Here is a 22741-nt window from a genome sequence, read left to right as displayed (position 1 = left end):
GTTTTACATACTGAACAAATACCTTCAATTCTTTGTCTTCCATTTTCAGTTGTTACTCTGTGAGGATTATGTATTTCTGTAGATTTCTTTTACATTTAAGACACCAAATGTGATCCATCCATACAACTTAAAATCATTGCTCCATTCTATCAAATTAATTCACCAAACATGATTAATCCACCTGAAATCGGTACCAAATTCAACTTAATGTAACGTAACCTAATTTTACAAATTCATTTAGATATTTTATCTTTCTTCTCCATTTCAAATGAAAGATTATTTAGTTGTGTTGGATATATCATTTGCATTTCATCAACATTAAATCTTTTTGTCTCTAGCTTAAAATCTGTTGGTGATAAATCATCATTTCTATTGGATGCAAATTAAATAATTCTCTTGATTTCATATTCAAATGTGTATTTTAATATTTCTGTACCAGCATTAAAACGAAACATAAATTTCGTTTTATCAGTGATTCTACTGGGAAGATCACTTACTGGACTTAGGAATGGTGTTAAATCTGTCTTTGAGAGGTAATCTATAAAAGATTTCCCTTTTCCTTTCTTTGTAAAACTATTTATTATAATCACTGTGAAGTTGATTAACTTTTTCATTAAGATAATTACTGAGTTTTGTTAGAATGCTTCTATATTCATGTTTTGAACATATTGTTTTACTAAGTATTGTTTGGTAACATCATCATAGCCACTTTTTGGTTCTTTTATATCCACTAATCATCGACCTTTAAAATCGACATATGATCTAGTTATTTTGAAAATGCTATATAATTCTTTCTGAAATTGTTTAGTTAAATATTCTATTTTATTTCTGATACTTCCTAGTTTTTCAGATTTTCCATTAGTATTCTTACATATATTATTTCTAAAAATATTTGCATTCAATGTATAATAATCTGAGAGTAGGTTTAGTACAAATACACACAAATGAAAACATATTACTTCATTAAACAATTTTATTTGCTCTCCATTATAGCATCGCTCACTTGAAACTAGATATTTAATCAATTCTTTGCCTGCCAAATGAATCAAACACGAATTTATTATAATTATTCTTATAGAAGCAAATCCAGTGATTAAAAACATGGTCAGATATATCTAAATTTACTATAATGCATTCAACAGTTTCTGGTTTGTTAGGTAACTCATCAATCATAAGTACAGAATGAAGTGTTCAATTGTAAATTGCTTAACAAGTTTCTCTATATCAAAGTTACTTAATGCTTTAGTGTACTTATCAGTAACTTTTTGTTGCTTTTTTTAACCCTTTACCTTTCTTTTCCATTGCTATATTATGTTTTTTTTGTTCTTATAGTTTTTTACCACCTTTCCTTTTATATACAACTGCATTTGCAACAGAAGCTGCTATTGCAGCAACACCAATTAAATATGGTAATTCTGCCAATAGTAATGAAAAAAAACACCTTCCTGCTTATTTAAACCAGATCCTTCTTTTTTTCGTTAGATATTCACAAATTTTTTTCACAATGGGAGTGCCTAATGTTATGACTAAATTACCTCCTCTTTTTGTCTTTTGTGCTTCAGCGAAAAGTGATAAATAGTATCTGGTACAATATTAGCTTTAGTTTTAAGTCCCTTTGCTTTAATTTTACCACTTCATAGCAAAGAGTAATTAATAATAAAGTTTTTTATTTATGTACTCAAAAATTATAATTCGCATTCATTGTCATCAGTACCCATTCCTAATTCTCTTTTTCCATACATTATGTCTCTAACTGCAGTAGCTGCAACTATTTCACCAACTGAAGAATCAGAAGCATGCATTCTTTCTTTTGCAGCTAGATGAAGTTGTTTGTCCACTTCATGTCTTTTCTCTAAATCTTTATTACCTCTACAGGAAATGTCATTTAATTTAGAAGCTTAATATAGTGGATTAATTCCTTAATCCACTTGTGCTGACCATTAATTAGTTCCAAGAGCGCAAAATCTGTAACCTGGTAGATGCATTTCAAATGGAAGTTTGTTAAGTAATGTGTTTACTATTCCTTTCTCGTATTTTTCACTTTCCCAAAATGTATGTGGTAAGTTATTCAACAATGTAATTAAATATGGTATGCCTTTTGGGTTGTTGATAATGGAATCATCAAATTCATATGTCAACATTTTTGTTATTCCTACTTTTTCATTGTGATAATTTTTGTTACCAGTCATCTATTCACAATGAATAACCTTTAATCTATCAATTAATTCACCATCATTATTAGTCCACACATATTCAATTGCCTTTTCAGTACAAGTCCTTTGCCTGTTTTTTCACTTTCTGATGGATAATCTACATTGTTCTCCTTCATCATCATCATCATCATCATCATCATTTAAGACTGATTATGCCTTTCAGCGTTCAGTCTGGAGCATAGCCCCCCCTTATACAGTCCTCCATGATCCCCTATTCAGTGCTAACATTGGTACCTCTTCTGATGTTAAACCTATTACTTCAAAATCATTCTTAACCGAATCCAGGTACCTTCTCCTCGGTCTGCCCCGACTCCTCCTACCCTCTACTGCTGAATCCATGAGTCTCTTGGGTAACCTTGCTTCTCCCATGCGTGTAACATGACCCCACCATCTAAGCCTGTTCGCCCTGACTGCTACATCTATAGAGTTCATTCCCAGTTTTTCTTTGATTTCCTCATTGTGGACACCCTCCTGCCATTGTTCCCATCTACTAGTACCTGCAATCATCCTAGCTACTTTCATATCCGTAACCTCAACCTTGTTGATAAGGTAACCTGAATCCACCCAGCTTTCGCTTCCATACAACAAAGTTGGTCGAAAGATTGAACGGTGCACAGATAACTTAGTCTTGGTACTGACTTCCTTCTTGCAGAAGAGAGTAGATCGTAGCTGAGCGCTCACTGCATTAGCTTTGCTACACCTTGCTTCCAGTTCTTTCCCTATGTTGCCAGCCTGTGAGAATATGCATCCTAAGTACTTGAAACTGTCCACCTGTTCTAACTTTGTTCCTCCTATTTGGCACTCAATCCGTTTATATTTCTTTCCCACTGACATTACTTTCGTTTTGGAGATGCTAATCTTCATACCATAGTCCTTACATTTCTGATCTAGCTCTGAAATATTACTTTGCAAACTTTCAATCGAATCTGCCATCACAACTAAGTCATCCGCATATGCAAGACTGTTTATTTTGTGTTCACATATCTTAATCTCACCCAGCCAGTCTAGTGTTTTCAACATATGATCCATAAATAATATGAACAACAGTGGAGACAGGTTGCAGCCTTGTCTTACCCCTGAAACTACTCTGAACCATGAACTCAATTTACCGTCAACTCTAACTGCTGCCTGACTATCCATGTAAAGACCTTTAATTGCTTGCAAAAGTTTGCCTCCTATTCCATAATCTTGTAGAATAGACAATAACTTCCTCCTAGGAACCCGGTCATATGCCTTTTCTAGATCTATAAAGCATTGATACAATTCCCTGCTCCACTCATAACACTTCTCCATTATTTGCCGTAAGCTAAAGATCTGGTCCTGACAACCTCTAAGAGGCCTAAACCCACACTGATTTTCATCCAATTGGTCCTCAACTAATACTCGCACTTTCCTTTCAACAATACCTGCGAAGATTTTACCCACAACGCTGATTAAAGAGATACTTCTGTAGTTGTTACAAACTTTTCTGTTTCCATGTTTAAAGATTGGTGTGATTACTGCTTTTGTCCAGTCTGATGGAACCTGTCCCGACTCCCAGGCCATTTCAATTATCCTGTGTAGCCATTTAAGACCTGACATTCCACTGTATTTGATGAGTTCCGACTTAATTTCATCCACCCCAGCCGCTTTATTGCACTGCAATCTACTGACCATTTTTTCCACTTCCTCAAATGTGATCCTATTTCCATCATCATTCCTATCCCATTCTACCTCGAAATCTGAAACATTACTGATCGCATTTTCACCTACATTGAGCAACTCTTCCAAATATTCCCTCCATCTGCCCAAGGCATCCACAGGATTCACCAGCACTTTTCCTGACCTGTCCAAAATACTTGTCATTTCCTTCTTACCTCCCTTTCGAAGACTGCTAATTACACTCCAGAATGGTTTTCCAGCAGCTTGACCCATAGTCTCCAACCTGTTTCCAAAGTCTTCCCACGATTTCTTCTTGGATGCTCCAATTATCTGTTTGGCTTTGTTTCTTTCTTCAACATAACTTTCTCTGTCTACCTGGGTTCTGGTATGTAGCCATTTTTGATACGCCTTCTTTTTCCTTTCACAGGCTGCCTTGACTGTATGATTCCACCAAGCTGTTTGCTTCATCCTACTTTTACACACTACTGTTCCAAGACATTCTTTAGCCACTTCTAGTACTGTGTCCCTGTACCTTGTCCACTCCTTTTCCAGTGACTGTAATTGTCTACATTCAACTAACTGGTACCTTTCTGAGATTGCTGTTATGTACTTGTGCCTGATTTCCTTCTCCACTCTTATCCTCCTACATATGGACCTGACCTCCTGCACTTTCGGCCTCACAATCCCAATTTCACTGCAGATTAAATAATGATCAGTGTCATCAAAGAATCCCCTGAATACTCGTGTGTCCCTCACAGCCTTCCTGAATTCCTGATCTGTTATTATATAGTCAATGACAGATCTGGTTCCCCTGCCTTCCCAAATATACCGGTGAATGTTCTTATGTTTAAAAAAGGAGTTTGTGATTACTAAGCCCATACTGGCACAGAAATCCAAGAGTTGTTTCCCGTTCCTGTTGGCCTCCATATCCTCTCCAAATTTACCCATAACCTTTTCATACCCTTCTGTTCGATTTCCAATCCTGGCGTTAAAATCACCCATGAGCAGAACACTGTCCTTGTCCTTTAACAACTACATCACTGAGTGCCTCATAAAAACTATCCATCTTATCTTGATCTGTCCCTTCACAATGCGAATATACTGACACAATCCTAATTTTCTTGCTAGACACTGTCAAATCTATCCACATCAGTCGTTCGTTTACATACCTTATTGCAACTACGCTGGGTTCCATTTCTTTCCTGATGTAAAGCCCTACACCCCATTGTGCTATTCCTGCTTTGACGCCTGACAGGTAGACCTTGTATTCTCCCACTTCCTCTTCTTTCTCACCCCTTACCTGAATGTCACTAACAGCTAAAACGTGCAGCCCCATCTTACTTGCAGCCTCTGCCAGCTCTGCCTTCTTCCCAGAGTAGCCCCCATTGATATTAATAGCTCCCCATCTCATTACCATTTGTTTGCCAAGTCGTATCTTAGGAGTCCCTGGTTTGTCAGTTAGAGGTGGGAGTCCGTCACCTCCAAAGGTCCGAGGCATTTTGCTCTGATTATTGCCAGCATCATATTTAGAGTACCAGGGAAGCAGGTTGCTAGCCTTACTTGCCCCGAGTCCCATTGGGTTTTACCCCTAACGGCTGAGGGACTAACCGGTGGATTTGGTAGTCTTTGCCGTATGAGCACAAAGGTGACCACGACTCAGAATATGTCCGAGATGCCCAGCCTTATTCCAAAGTAACTGGTATCCCAACTGTCGGGACCACTTAATTGGCCACCCATACGTTGTTCTCCTTAATTTTGGAAAATCATCATCAACAATTTCTTTTATCAAATTATTGTATTTTAAAACCTTTACTTGATTTTATTTCATTTGGATTTTAATCAGAATACAGTGCCCCTCATTTGTAGAATATGTCTCCAGGTCAACCAAATCAAATTTGTCATTCATATTGTCTATAGTAATATGTTTTGTAGTTAAAAATTGCATCAAACCATTTGTTCCTTCACATTCTTTTTCAGCTATAAATAATTAACTTCCTTCCTATTTAATGGGTAAATTATCAATGTACTTAAACATACCAATAGGCCTTAATCCAAAAACAGTATTTTCACTATAGTTGATATACTTAAACATTTTTCACTTATATTTATTTTTTAACATCTTTCGATTTTTTGCTACTACTAGTCTCTTCTTCATATTTATTCAATACATTCAGAATTTCAATTCGCTTCATGTATAATCTCTATTGTCAGTACCATATTCTTCGATTAGTGGTATAGCATTTTATTTATCTTGATGGTATGGAACCCTTTGTTTGTCAACTTCTCTACTTTCGTCAATAGCTTCTAATACATTATCAGCTAATGCTTCAATTTCTTATTTGACTTGTTCTATTGCATCAATAACAGGTAAATCTTCTGTTTTACATTTTTCATATTCTGTATAGGGTTGTTTTTCCAATTTTGTAAATTCTTCTTGTAATTCTTCAATATTTCTTCTATTTCGCTTAGCTTCTTTAACATGATGTGGATCGGATGTTGAAAACATTTATATAACAGAAAAATATTCATGTCTACATTTAACATTTATGTTTATGTTAGAAAATGTTGAATTTGGGCTCTATATTTACCATCATTTGATTTACATGTCATGTCTATAGCTATAATTGAAAAATCATCATTGTAGTAACTATGGCACATGTTTCTGGTATCATCATATCTTAAATCACCACAAACAAATTCATGATAAATATGATGTACATTTGTGTCGTCTTCTCTAAAAACATTTCCTCTGACTAATTGTTTTGGTATCTTTGAATACATTTGATCTAAAAAAAATTCTATTCCTTTATACAGGGTGTTTCAAAAATGACCAGTATATTTGAAACGGCAATAAAAACTAAACGAGCAGCGATAGAAATACACCGTTTGTTGCAATATTCTTGGGACAACAGTACAATTTCAGGCAGACAAACTTTCGAAATTACAGTAGTTACAATTTTCAACAACAGATGGCGCTGCGGTCTGGGAAACTCTATAGTACGATATTTTCCACATATCCACCATGCGTAGCAATAATATGGCGTAGTCTCTGAATGAAATTACCCGAAACCTTTGACAACGTGTCTGGCGGAATGGCTTCACATGCAGATGAGATGTACTGCTTCAGCTGTTCAATTGTTTCTGGATTCTGGCGGTACACCTGGTCTTTCAAGTGTCCCCACAGAAAGAGGTCACAGGGGTTCATGTCTGGCGAATAGGGAGGCCAATCCACGCCGCCTCCTGTATGTTTCGGATAGCTCAAAGCAATCACACGATCATCGAAATATTCATTCAGGAAATTAAAGACGTCGGCCGTGCGATGTGGCCGGGCACCATCTTGCATAAACCACGAGGTGTTCGCAGTGTCGTCTAAGGCAGTTTGTACCGCCACAAATTCACGAAGAATGTCCAGATAGCTTGATGCAGTAATCGTTTCGGATCTGAAAAATGGGCCAATGATTCCTTTGGAAGAAATGGCGGCCCAGACCAGTACTTTTTGAGGATGCAGGGACGATGGGACTGCAACATGGGGCTTTTCGGTTCCCCATATGCGCCAGTTCTGTTTATTGACGAAGCCATCCAGGTAAAAATAAGCTTTGCCAGTAAACCAAATGCTGCCCACATGCATATCGCCGTCATCAATCCTGTGCACTATATCGTTAGCGAATGTCTCTCGTGCAGCAATGGTAGCGGCGCTGAGGGGTTGCAACGTTAGAATTTTGTATGGATAGAGGTGTAAACTCTGGCGCATGAGACGATACGTGGACGTTGGCGTCATTTGGACCGCAGCTGCAACACGGCGAACGGAAACCCGAGGCCGCTGTTGGATCACCTGCTGCACTAGCTGCGCGTTGCCCTCTGTGGTTGCCGTACGCGGTCGCCCTACCTTTCCAGCACGTTCATCCGTCATGTTCCCAGTCCGTTGAAATTTTTCAAACAGATCCTTTATTGTATCGCTTTTCGGTCCTTTGGTTACATTAAACCTCCGTTGAAAACTTTGTCTTGTTGCAACAACACTGTGTTCTAGGCGGTGGAATTCCAACACCAGAAAAATCCTCTGTTCTAAGGAATAAACCATGTTGTCTACAGCACACTTGCACGTTGTGAACAGCACACGCTTACAGCAGAAAGACGACGTACAGAATGGCGCACCCACAGACTGCATTGTCTTCTATATCTTTCACATCACTTGCAGCGCCATCTGTTGTTGAAAATTGTAACTACTGTAATTTCGAAAGTTTGTCCGCCTGAAAATGTACTGTTGTCCCAAGCATATTGCAACAAACGGTGTATTTCTATCGCTGCTCGTTTAGTTTTTATTGCCATTTCAAATATACCGGTCATTTTTGAAACACCCTGTATCTATATGTGGTAAAATATCCTCTTACAATGTCTTGGTTTTCCAAAATAATTTCATCAAATACTACAAGTGAATTATCTTTACATTCATCTAGTGGTATAATTTCATCAATGCTACTAATAAATGTAGCTATTTCAGCATCTAATTTATCTTCAATTTTTTATTTATTTTTTGATGAGTTCTTGATACTTTGATGTAAACTTTTTAATAGATGTAGATATGGCTAATTTTGTACTAATTTAACCATCCTGATTCTTAAAATATAATAATCATTCAATCATGTTGTTTTGCTACATCCATTAGGTCCTGTAATAGCACATCTATTAGAGATAGGAAATAATTTAAAAATATTTAATTTTTGGCTTCTTTTCTGGAATTTGTATTTTTGGATCCCAGACTGTGTTCATTTAATTACCAATAAATGAGTAGTATGTTGCAATCCAAAGACAGCTCTGGCTATCACCTAATACAACTGAGTGGTAATTCATCAAGAGTGAAAAAAAAGATTAACTGTCCCTATAGGGGATAGTTTTGAAAGTGTAGCATTGGTTGGATTTTATACTACATTTTTAGCTCCAAATAGCGAATCTTGAAATAGTAAGTGTAATGTGATATTGAAACAATAATTATTCCTACTGTTCAATATAACTTGACAAATTTAGAAAAATTTATTCATACAAAAAGCTTAATAAACACAAAAGAAGCAGATGTGTGTTTAACTGGAGTAACAACTGAGAGTGATGTTAAGTTATATATGGATATGAAAGACAGTATTAGAAATATGTTAGGAGTTAATCAAACTATTGAAACTAATGAAAAGACTATTGCTCATGATGTTTCAAAAATTATACCATTTGAATTAATAAATATGAATTTTAATTTAGCTGGTGTATGTATTTAAAACATACTGATCATTTTCATCATGAAACAAATATTACTGCTTCATTTAAGCCTAATGTAGAGTTTGGGCACCAACGATTTTGAACCAAATCATCCTTTATTTGTTACACTTCACGATAAAATTTAGGATTTAGTAGTAACTATAACTGATGAAAATGACAATTTAATTGATTTCAATGGTGCTACAGTAACATTTATTTTGGAGATGAAATTATGTTTTTATTCTTTATAAGTAAACAAGATTGAAAGCTATCAGTTTTCATCTTTCCCTGTGAACGAGAAAACTAAAAATAACTTAAATGTATCCAACAAGGTTACAGAAATTACCATTCATATAGGTGGTGGTTGGATATATCCTAATCACGCTCAATTGTACATGAACTTCAGTGTTATTGGAGCTGATGGTACACCTTATCCAACATATCATGGAAAATCCAATAAATTGCTAATTGATAACTGTGTAGCAAAACTATTTGACTTTATAACCACAAAAAAATTAAATAATATTTTATTTAGAAGATACTGTTATTTTATCATCACTATTACTGCACTTGGCATCATCTGTTACTGATTCAATATATGTGGAAGGACATATACTTAATAATGGTAAAATGAGAAAGAAGAAAAATGAAGTATTATATAGATTGGAAATGTTAGGTAGATTTTTCAAAGATTATAAGGAATAATGTTTGATGGCAATGTTACCGTAATTTTTACATGGAGTTCAAGTGCAAATGATTGTATTCTTAGATCGTCTGATTACAACAATGCTGGAGTTGAAATAAAATATACTCTTCCAAAGGAAGGTAAAACTGTACTACTAACTATGTAAATTAGAGTAGCAGTTGTCAAATATGAACCTAATTATCAACTTGAACAATGAGAAAATATTTTGAAATGTAGTAAAGTACTGATATCATTCTATGAGTTACAGACTACAGAGATATCTGGACTAAGTGATAAGAAACATTTTGAAATAGATACCACAAATTACTACGATTCAGTGGAACTTGATATGCCTTATTTTATACTTTTCATATTTCTGACTAACCATAAACATAATCAGTCGAATAATTTATCATTATTTGATCAAGTTATACTATGAACATTATATCTGAAAAATTTAAGAAATGAAATGTTTCCACAAGAAAGGTGGAATTTAGATCCACCAGAATATTACTTGAAGGCTTATGATGCATTTCACAAATTTAACCATATTACACAATTAAAAGGAGGTGTTGAAATAAGTACATCTGGATTTATGTCCGATTATCTTATCTATGTGATTAATACGACATGTAGAAAAAATGTAGTAGCCACACAGAAAACCAAAATGAAGCTGTGTGATACTTTTAATGAGAAAATACCAGATGATACACTTGTTTACATAATTATGTATCGAAAGAAAAATCTCACTTATGATACACAACATAGAGTACTAACTGAAAATTTTCAAATCATCATATTTTACTGGTATTGTATGAGTAAGCAGAGCTTCCATGTATACATCAAATTCCTTTTGTTCTTGAATTATACCGAACCTATTCATGTCTAAAATTGTTGCCATAAATTACTGTTACATTTATTGGTAGATACTTTTGTCTGATATTCAGTATTTAAGAGCTCTGCTATCTTTGTAACAATGTAATTGTATGCTAAAGCTTTACCTTTGTAAAAATTTTTTAACTATCTCAAATACCTCTATGTGATCCTTTTCATAAGTAGTAAACATAGATAAAATTGCTCCATTGCAATCAATCTTCATTATTGTAGTTAGTTTAACAATGAAATATTTTTCTCTGTATTACGATTGTTATGTGCACTTTGTTCATCAGAACAGCAATAACAACATCAATTTCCATCGATACACCACTGTGTACAATGTTGACAAAAATCTGGTTTTTTAGATTCAGGTATACCAGCTAGGTCAATCACAATTGCTTTTTGAAACTTCTCCATTTGTTATATAAAAAACTTAAAAAATGTCGTTATTTACTATCGATGAATCAATGAATTAAAAATTAGAAAAAGTACTAACAGCTTACTGATACTTCTTTCTGAAGAGCATTAGGGGACGAAAATGTAACAGAAAATGAAGCATCAGTTTGTAAGACTATGTTTCTGTATACTGTATGGGTCTTATCTGAACAAAACAGCGGGGCTCTTGCTTCGATGAGAGCAATTACTCGAATGGCTGCAGCAGGAAATGCAGCTGCTGATATAACTAACAGTGCACTTTCAAATTCCGTCTTCCTGTAGGCTCCAACTCTTATCTCTGTCTCATTTCATAATCTCGCTGTACTGCTGGCACATTAGCAGGTCGTAGTTGCTAATGTAACTGACAGATGGCACTGTGGTTGTCTCCATTCGTAACGATAGGAATGTACTTCGTTTTTCATGTAAATTATTCTTTTGTTATCGTAATTTGACTGTTCACATTCACATTTACATGCTGTTTACACTTCGTCACATCAAACGAATGAAATAATGTAAAGGAAATAATGCATTTGCTTCCGAAATAAACTGTTGAAAATCACTTAATCTGAATCAGTTCTTTCACTCGAATACCAACTATATACAGCGTGTTACAAAAAGGTACGGCCAAACTTTCAGGAAACATTCCTCACACACAAAGAAAGAAAATATGTTATGTGCACATGTGTCCGGAAATGCTTAGTTTCCATGTTAGAGCTCATTTTATTACTTCTCTTCAAATCACATTAATCATGGAATGGAAACACACAGCAACAGAACGTACCAGCGTGACTTCAAACACTTTGTTACAGGAAATGTTCAAAATGTCCTCCGTTAGCGAGGATACACGCATCCACCCTCCGTCGCATGGAATCCCTGATGCGCTGATGCAGCCCTGGAGAATGGCGTATTGTATCACAGCCGTCCACAATACGAGCACGAAGAGTCTCTACATTTGGTACCGGGGTTGCGTAGACAAGAGCTTTCAAATGCCACTATAAATGAAAGTCAAGAGGGTTGAGGTCAGGAGAGCATAGAGGCCATGGAATTGGTCCGCCTCTACCAATCCATCGGTCACCGTATCTGTTGTTGAGAAGCGTACGAACACTTCGACTGAAATGTGCAGGAGCTCCATGTTGCATGAACCACATGTTGTGTCGTACTTGCAAAGGCACATGTTCTAGCAGCACAGGTAGAGTATCCCGTATGAAATCATGATGACATGCTCCATTGTGCGTAGGTGGAAGAAACTAAAATGAGCTCTAACATGGAAATTAAGCGTTTCCGGACACATGTCGACATAACATCTTTTCTTTATTTGTGTGTGAGGAATGTTTCCTGAAAGTTTGGCCGTACCTTTTTGTAACACCCTGTATACCAGTTTCGTACGTAGCTACATTAGCCAAACTTCACACAAGCATTGACCAAAGGGAATGCGCATTACTGGAGATCATTAAAACACAATGTGTAGAGGGTGCTGCCATTTGGCCAAACAATCCAACATCCTCGCCTATGTACTTAAATGCAACCCAAAATGAGGAGCACTCTTTTAAGTTAGAGGCAGTTCTCTATGCAGCGCCGTTTACATAGGGTCAGAGTCTGAAACATTAAGTTGTGTGTAGGACAGTGTGGGAGCTGTTTTCCATTTTATTTCAATTGTGCAAACTTCTGTTCTGAAATTTTGTGTTCGTAATTTTTAAGCTAATTTACAAAAGCTAATGTAATTTCGTAAATATAAGAGAGTCTCATTTGAAAAGCTAAATTTACGTCGAAAATGACACAAATTTTTAAAATCGATGTGACATGTCTAATAAAGTAGCCATTTTAGAGCTAAAAAGGGACAATATTAGACATAGCGCCAGGACCAACATTCTATATCTACTCAAGTTGTTGTGATACAAGCTCTCTCGTAGTAGTCCACATCAGCCTCAGTGCTGGTGAAGTGCAAGTCACGCTATAAACGCTACTCTCAGCGACAGACTGCGCCAGGGTGACTTCCTGGAACTGTGACTGACTGGGTCCTCCAGTCCGCAGTGGGGATCTAAATACTGGTGGTAGAGAGGGCGTGGGTGGCGCATTGATCGTGAGTGTCTTTGGCCCCTCGTATGCACACTTGATTCAGCGCCTATTGTCGATCTACTTGCAACCTCTTTGCCGACCGGTGTGCTGGTGACAGCTTACTCCAGCAAAGGCGAGGAGTAAATAAAATATCTACCATCGCAAACCGTATGTTATTTCTTACTCCATAACCCTCTCATTTAACGTAACTCAGTTGATGAGTGGCTACAAATATTATTACAAGTGTGTTTTTCCCTACAGACGCCCACTGCATGCCAATAAGTGATGTAGTCAGCGTCGTGGCATGGAAAGTGAAACATAAGCGTCACATGGACTTTGCTGTAAGCGACTGGTCCTGTGATGGCGTGGAAGAAAGGAGTACGGTATTCGTATCAACGAGAACTTCATACTGTAACTCAATTAATGGGTAAGGTGTTGTAGTAGTGCTATAGCTAGCGAGACGGTAAATTGAAACTGGGATGGATAGGAGATAGTAGCATATAACCACAAAAAAGGAATTCGTGTTCTTGTAATATTTCAGCAGAATTGAGAAACTGTGAAACGAGAAGATGAGGTGTCACTAACACTTAGCTCAGACACACCTGTCAAAACAGAGTTCTACGTGCAGAGCCCATGCAGCAGCAACGTCTGAGCATGAAACACATTTATAATTATTTTCAAGTGGATTTATAAAAGTTAAAGACACGCTGACATTTTCAGCAGAAACACAGCCAACTGTTTTATATCGGGTAGCAAGAACGCGCTCTGTAGAAGAGAAGACGTAGCTCCACTATCGTCATTCTCATGTCAGAACACTGACCACAGTACCTTTACATCCCAACACCTTACAAGCCTGTTGATCACAGTGAATGTATCACAAAACCCTTGCTACGTTTTCGCCAATAACTGAAACTGGTGGCACCAGACAATTGTTGTTGTTGTTGTGGTCTTCAGTCCTGAGACTGGTTTGATGCAGCCCTCCATGCTACTCTATCCTGTGCAAGCTTCTTCATCTCCCAGTACCTGCTGCAGCCTACATCCTTCTGAAACTGCTTAGTGTATTCATCTCTTGGTCTCCCTCCACGATTTTTACCCTCCACGCTGCCCTCCAGTACTAAATTGGTGATCCCTTGATGCCTCAGAACATGTCCTACCAACCGATCCCTTCTTCTAGTCAAGTTGTGCCACAAACTCCTCTTCTCCCCAAGTCTATTCAATACCTCCTCATTAGTTATGTGATCTACCCATCTAATCTTCAGCATTCTTCTGTAGCACCACATTTCGAAACCTTCTATTCTCTTCTTGTCTAAACTGTTTATCGTCCATGTTTCACTTCCATACATGGCTACACTTCATACAAATACTTTCAGAAAAGACTACCTGACACTTAAATCAATACTCAATGTTAACAAATTTCTCTTCTTCACAAACGACTTCCTTGCCATTGCCAGTCTACATTTTATATCCTCTCTACTTCGACCATCATCAGTTATTTTGCTCCCCAAATAACAAAACTCCTTTACTGCTTTAAGTGTCTCATTTCCTAATCTAATTTCCTCAGAATCAACTGACTTAATTCGGCTGCATTCCATTATCCTCGTTTTGCTTTTGTTGATGTTCATCTTATACCCTCCTTTCAAGATACTGTCCATTCCGTTCAACTGCTCTTCCAAGTCCTTTGCTGTCTCTGACAGAATTAAAATGTCATCGGTGAACCTCAAAGTTTTTATTTCTTCTCCATGGATTTTAACACCTACTCCGAACTTTTCTTTCGTTTCCTTTACTGCTTGCTCAATATACAGATTGTATAGCATCGTGGAGAGGCTACAACCCTGTCTAACTCCCTTCCCAACCACTCTTTCCCTTTCATGTCTCTCGACTCTTATAACTGCCATCTGGTTTCTGTACAAATTGTAAATAGCCTTTCGCTCCCTGTATTTTACCCCTGCCACCTTCAGAATTTGAAAGAGACTATTCCAATCAACATTGTCAAAAGCTTTCTTTAAGTCTACAAATGCTAGAAACGTAGGTCTGCCTTTCCTTAATGTAGCTTGTAAGATAAGTCGTAGGGTCAAAATTGCCTTACGTGTTCCAACATTCCTACGGAACCCAAACTGATCTTCCCCGAGGTCGGCTTCTACCAGTTTTTCCATTCGTCTGTAAAAAATTCGCGTTAGTATTTTGCAGCTGTGACTTATTAAACTGATAGTTCGGTAATTTTCACATCTGTCAACACCTGCTTTCTTTGGGACTGGAATTATTATATTCTTCTTGAAGTCTGAGGGAATTTCGCCTTTCTCATACATCTTGCTCACCAGATGAAAGAGTTTAGTCAGGACTGGCTCTCCCAAGGCTGTCAGTAGTTCTAATGGAATGTTGTCTACTCCCGGGGCCTCGTTTCGACTCAGGTCTTTCAGTGCTCTGTCAAACTCTTCACGCAGTATCATATCTCCATTTGATCTTCATCTACCTCCTCTTCCATTTCCATAATACTGTCCGCAAGTACATCGCCCCTGTATAGACCCTCTATATACTCCTTCCACCTTTCTGCTTTCCCTTCTTTGCTTAGAACTGGGTTTCCATCTGAGCTCTTGATATTCATGCAAGTGGTTCTCTTTTCTCCAAAGGTCTCTTTAATTTTCCTGTAGCCAGTATCTATCTTACCCCCAGACAATACAGAGCGAAAATTCCGGGTTCGATGGACATACTCCATTTGTTTCTCTTGCTAGTGGTACCGGTGTGCCTTAGGAAGAGAGATGCAATCATCTTATAAGCGACCAGCCATTAAAAACGCTATTGCAACGACTATGTTACTGTTCTGGCATAATCACAAACGCCGGAAAGAAGACGAAGGACGCAAGGCTAGAGAAGGCGGTGAAACGACTTCGGCCAATGGTGCGCAGAATAGCACCACACGACGACAGGAGCGCCCTCAAACCGATATAAGCGCCGCTCCTGCCAGCTTCAGCCGTACTTTAATGGAGTATTAGTATGGCCTAGCAGAGAGTGCTTGTTTAGACTATGTCTAGAGCGAAGAATATTACTATTTGCAAGCCACTTGCAACACCGATGTCACTCAAAAGTATTTTCAATCTGCTTTATTGAAATAAAACTACTAATGTTATTTGTTTGAATTGTTGTATGGCATTCCGAGAATGCAGCATCCTTTAAGTCACCCTATACGAGACGAATGGGCAAGCTCAACAATTGGCCACGAGGATTCTTCGACGGAAATTTGTTTGTTACATTGTCTAGGCGCCTAAGTTCCCTCTTGTCTTTACTTTTCAGGGACGCTCATTGCTTTAACAGTTTCTTGTCGTTTTTGCTAATCAGTATTTTCAGGTGGGCGTTCAGAAATTTTCTTTGCTCTTTTTGTCCGTCTGTTACATTCGTGTCTTCCAACATGCCAACCTCAACTGTCCCACCCCCTGCTGAGGCGCTGCAGCCGCAAGCGTTAGATGCCACACAGCTAATACAGATGAATAAGTTTCAGACGTAGAAGATGTCGGCACTACTCAACACGGTGCAGCAGCTACTGGCCAATGCTGCGTGCCCTAAGGAACAAGCACTGCCTACTATAGCTGCTATACTACAGTACTCGCCATTAAAATTGCTACACCAAGAAGAAATGCAGATGATAAACGGGTATTCGTTGGACAAATATATTATACTAGAACTGACATGTCATTACATTTTCACGCAATTTGGGTGCATAGATCCTGAGAAATCAGTACCCATAACCACCTCTGGCCGTAATATCGGCCTTGATACGCCTGGGCATTGAGTCAAACAGAGCTTGGATGGCGTGTACAGGTACAGCTGCCCATGCAGCTTCAACACGATACCACAGTTCATCAAGCGTAGTGACTGGCGTATTGTGACGAGCCAGTTGCTCGGCCACCATTGACCAGACGTTTTCAGTTGGTGACAGATCTGGAGAATGTGCTGGTCAGGGCAGCAGTAGAACATTTTCTGTATCCAGAAAGGCCCATACAGGACCTGTAACATGCGATCGTGCATTATCCTGCTGAAATGTAGCTTTTCGCAGGGATCGAATGAAGGGTAGAGCCACGGGTCGTAACACATCTGAAATGTAATGTCTACAGTTGAAAGTGCCGTCAATGCGAACAAGAGGTGACCGAGACGTGTAACCAATGGCACCCCATACTATCCTGCCGGGTGATACGCCAGTATGGCGATGACGAATACACGCTTCCAATGTGCGTTCACCGCGATGTCGAAAAACAAGGATGCGACCATCGTGATGCTGTAAACAGAACCTAGATTCATCCGAAAAAATGACGCTTTGCCATTCGTGTACCCAGGTTCGTCGTTGAGTACACCATCGCAGGCGCTCCTGTCTGTGATGCAGCGTCAAGGGTAACTGCAGCCATGGTCTCCGAGCTGTTAGTCCATGCTGCTGCAAACGACGTCGAACTGTTCGTGCAGATGGTTGTTGTCTTGTAAACGTCACCATCTGTTGACTCAGGGATCGAGACGTGGCTGCACGATCCGTTACAGCCATGCGGATAAGACGCCTGTCATCTCGAATGCTAGTGATATGAGGCCGTTGGGATCCAGCACGGCGTTCCGTATTACCCTCTTGAACCCACCGATTCCATATTGTGCTAACAGTCATTGGATCTCGACCAATGCGAGCAGGAATGTCGCGATACGATAAACCGCAATCGCGATAGGCTACAATCCGACCTTTATCAAAGTCGGAAACGTGATGGTACTCATTTCTTCTCCTTATACGAGGCATCACAACAACGTTTCACCAGGCAACGCCGGTCAACTGCTGTTTGTGTATGAGAAATCGGTTGGAAACTATCCTCATGTCAGCACGTTGTAGGTGTCGCCAACGGCGCCAACCTTGTGTGAATGCTCTGAAAAGTTAATCATTTGCATATCACAGCATCTTCTTCCTGTCGGTTACATTTCGCGTCTGTCGCATGTCATTTTCGTGGTGTAGCAATTTTAATGTCCAGTAGTGTACGTTTTCGACAGTTTAGTGAACAAGGCCAGGAATGAGTCGAGTAGCTGCACCAGCTCAAGGCCCATATGGTAGCTCACAACGTCCCAGGTACTGTGAAACTTCCATATCTATTATCCACGGTAGGAAGTGCAGTGTTCAGATTAATTCAAAAACTTTTTCCTAGCGCCACTCCGAGTGAATTTTCTGACGTTGTAGTGACAGACTCACTAACAGACTATTATGAACAACAATTAAATGTGGTAGCAGTTAGAAATCTATTCTTCCGTTGCAAAAAACGGCCAGAAACTTATCGCGAGTGGGTAATGTATTTGCAGGGTCTGGCAAGGAAATGCGAATTCAAATGTACTTGTTGTGATTTATATTCAGATGTTGTGTTGCGTGATGTAATTGTGTCAATGTACCTCAGAAAACAAATTTTGAAACAGTCTGATCCATCATTTCAGCAGGTAGTGTAAATATTATATCAGTACGATTCCGGTCCCTTGTCGGCTCGTACATTTGAGCAGCCAACTATTTGTCAGGTTGAGTCCCTTGCTTGTGATCGCCCCATTCTGCACCGGCACCGTGCGCTAGCTAGCCAAGCTGAGTAAACAACACCTTTCCACGCTGCTTAAGCAGTTCGCTAAAGAGGAGGTTAGGCAGGCGAACACAATTAAGTCTTTCCCTAGGTGTTTTTCACAGCAGAAACGACAAGACTGCCCCTCCCGACAAGTTCAGTGTTACACTTGTAGTAGGAGAGGACATGTGCGTATGTTTCCAGTGGAACAAACGTAAGAATTCGACCCACTCACAAAATTCTATTCACAAGGCCCATGTCATTAATGCAGCAAAGTCTGCAAATTTCTCTACCAAAACTAGCAGGCGTGCGGTTTCGTCAGTGATACGTAAGGCAAACAAACTTTTTGTTCCCTTACTTATTTGTGGGAAACGTGTGAAATTTCAGTTGGGCACCGATGTCTCTGTCACACTGCTCAATCGTCACACACGCCTATCTAAAACTAGCACGCAAGTGACGCCTAATAATGGACAAGACATTCCTGTTCTCGGAAAGTGTACTTTGCCTGCTATGTATCGCTCGCATAAACGAGCAGTGACTCTTATAGCGCTACAATCACGCGAGTGTGAGAACATATTTGATCTTGATTCTTTTGATTTGTTTGGCTTTAACATTCAGGACAATGTGTTGTCAGAGTCTGCATTCAATGCAAAAGACAGTGTAGCTAGCTTGCTAAAAGAATTCCCGGCACTCTTTTCTGAAGGTTTAGGAAAAGCTAACAACTTTGTTTCACATATTACTCTGAAAGACAATGCTCAGCCGAAATATTGCCGAGGCAGAACTGTTCCCATTGTATTACAGGACAAAGTCGCTGCTGAACTTTAAGAATTGCAGGTTAACGGAGCTATTGCTTCCATACACGCTAGTGAATGGACAAATCCACAGGTTTTGCTCCCATAACCTTCATGTAGCATTCGCTTCTGAGCTGACTTTAAGCCTACAGTCAACCCACAAACAGTCATTGATATTTATCCATTGCCACGCCCAGAGGAGCTCATGGACACATTAGGCGCTGGACGATACTTTTCAAAAATTGATTTGTGCGACGCGTTATCTTCAAAAACCTCTCGATGAAGAATCTCAAAAAGTGTGTGTAGTAAATACTTATTTGGGCTTATTTAAATATTTGCGTTTGCATTCGGCAGTGCTTCCGCACCCACCATTTTTCGACGGTATTTGGAACAGCTGATTGCAAAAGTACCAAACTGTTCAAACTATTTGGACGATATTGTAGTAGCAGGTCGTACACCTGAAGAACATATTGCAAATTTACGTGCTTTGTTTCGTGTGTTATATGAAGCAGGACTGAAGTGTAGACTGGAAAAGTGTGATATTTTTAAACCTGAGTTGCAGTATCTTGGTCTTGTAATAAACAGTCAAGGGGTATATCCTCTTTAGTCACATTTGTTAGCCGTACGAGACTTGCCATTTCCTCTTAATATCACTAAATTGCAGTCAGTTTTAGGGAAAATGAACTATTATCTTCAGTTCATACTGAATGCTGCACTAATCGTAACTCCATTGCATCGCTTGCGTCGCAAGAATGTCCTCTTATTTAGGACAGATTAGTGCCAAGCAGTTTTCCTAAAACTTAAAGATGCATTTCTCAGTGATCGATGCTTAGTTCCCTTTCAACCTGACAAACTAGGTATTGCAAGTAGACGCTTCCTCTTAGGGAATCGGTGCAGTGCCTTCGCACAGAATTGCTGATAAAGTCAGACCTATTGCTTTTGCATCAAAAGTGTTCAAAGCTCAGTGTAACTATTCACAAATTGAGAAAGAGGCTTTGGCTATTGTGTATGGCGTCACAAAATTTCACCGCTATTTGTATGGCAGAAAATTCAGCTTAGTAACGGATCACAAGCCTTTGCAGTCTTTGTTTCATCCGACGAAAACGGGTCCTGTACGTACCGCTCAAAAATTGCAAAGGTGGGCTTTGTTGTTGTCTCAATACCAGTACGAGATAGTGTATGGTGCGACAGCTCAACATGGTAACGCAAGCTTACTTTCACGTCTTCCAGATACAGATTTTGGCACTTCTGCTGCATCTTGTTGTCACATAGCTGCTCAGGACTCTGAATTGCTTCAATCTTTTCTTCTGAACTATAGGAAATGTGCACAGGCCACGGAAGCTGATTCAGCTTTGAACATTTTGCTCAAATTTATTCGCACATGTTGGCCTCATTTCTTGAATAGCATAAAGAACTCTGTAGTCCGCCGATACTTTGCACGTCGGCATAACCTCGCTGTACAGACGGGTGTGATTCCTGTTCAGAATGACAGTGGACAGTGACGTGTGTTGATCCCTAAAGCTTTGCAAAACGTGTTGCAGTTACTTCACCAAGGGCACTGGGGGATTGTTCATACGAAACGATTGGCGCGTCGACACTATGCTTGGCAGGGTATGGCCGCTCAAATAGAGCAGATGACGTCACAGTGTCACGCATGTGCGGAAAATCATTTCGCGCCGCCACAAAAATTCTCTACCTGGCGTAAGTCGCAATCGCAATGGCAATGTGTTCACATAGACTTTGCAGGACCTTTTTGGAACACTCGATGGTTGATTGTGGATGACTCATATAGAAAGTTTCCTTTCGCTGTGCCAACGAACTCGACTACGTCACGTAGTACAATTCAGGTGTTAATGTTAAAAAATATATCGGCTCAGCCACTTGTTTATAGTGTAAAACACCAAGATTGACGCGTTTCGGAAGTCAAGCCATCATTATTATAATAAAAAGTAAAAGAACCTGTTAAAACTCGCTAAAATGCAACATGCAACAGGCACAATAAAACTGATAATACAATTAAAACATCGTGGCTACTTGCCTTGTTGCAGCCGTATCTTCCAAGGTGCATCTCCACATCGTAGTCAAAATATAAAAAACTCTAAAATGGTGTCGCCTATGGTGTTCAACATCTAACCACATGGCTCTCTCCTCTATCGTCGTAAACCGCCCTTGCGTCTTCGTTGATACCACACACCACGTAGCCAAACACGGCACTGAAACGCGAGTGAGCTCACGCGCAAGTAAACAAGGAAGTCACAGAGATGTCTATACAAGCAGATAACGTATATATGTTGCAAGGACCTCATGAAATGATGGTATCCTGCCAATTGCTAAAAATGTAGTTACTAAAATATCCCGGTGAAATGATTGAAAAAGTGATTTGTATCACCAGTTAGCTGTTCATTCAGTGTGTTCTGATTATCCACGCTATGTATCGTAATTTCCAGCTGTTCTAGTAGATCCAGCTTTTTACCTTTGTCCTGTCGATGTAAAATAACGAGATCCTGATCTATTCCCAACATGGGGTGTCCCGTTTCCCAAATATACGTGGCTACAGCTGACTTTTCGAAATTATTAAGCCGGAAAGCATCACTATGTTTTTTGTACCAGTTTGGCCTACATAGCTTGCCTTGCACGTGTTACACTGAATTTTATAGACCCCAGCTCCCTCATGTTTATCGCTTCCCTTCTGTAAATTATTTCTTAGTTTAAAGCGCAGCGTATTAGTGGTCTGAAAAGCGGTATTAATTTTAAAAGGTTTGAAAATGTTAGCCACTTTTTGCGAAATATCACCGAAGTATGATAAAGTGACTCTCGTAATATTATTTGCGGTATTATTCCTTGCATTTGCGCGCTGTTTCTGTTGTATTAATTTATTGACAACGTTTTGGTGATATCCGTTAGCTCTGGCTAGTTGTTTCACGATGTTCAGCTCAGTCATTCTGTCTCCTTCATTCATAGGGACTCTAAAGGCTCTATCTATCAAAGATCTAAAAGGAGAAAGTTTTTGGCTATTAGGTTGGCAGGAATTATTTTGTATCAACACATCAGTTGTGGTTGGTTACCTAAATATTTTAAAAAACATGCCTACCATTTTGTTTCCTAATACGCAGGTCGAGAAATTGCAGTTCACCATTTTTCTCTTCTTCCACAGTGAATTCAATTTTATCGTGTAACTCGTTAAATTTATTTACTATTCCTGCAACTTCTTTTCCTTGTCCATTAATAAGAAGCAGATATAATCTACAT

Source organism: Schistocerca cancellata, chromosome 10 (assembly GCF_023864275.1).
Source record: "Schistocerca cancellata isolate TAMUIC-IGC-003103 chromosome 10, iqSchCanc2.1, whole genome shotgun sequence".
Lineage (NCBI taxonomy): Eukaryota > Metazoa > Arthropoda > Insecta > Orthoptera > Acrididae > Schistocerca > Schistocerca cancellata.
The sequence above is the reverse complement of the archived record's forward strand: the minus strand, read 5'-3'. Positions refer to the sequence as shown.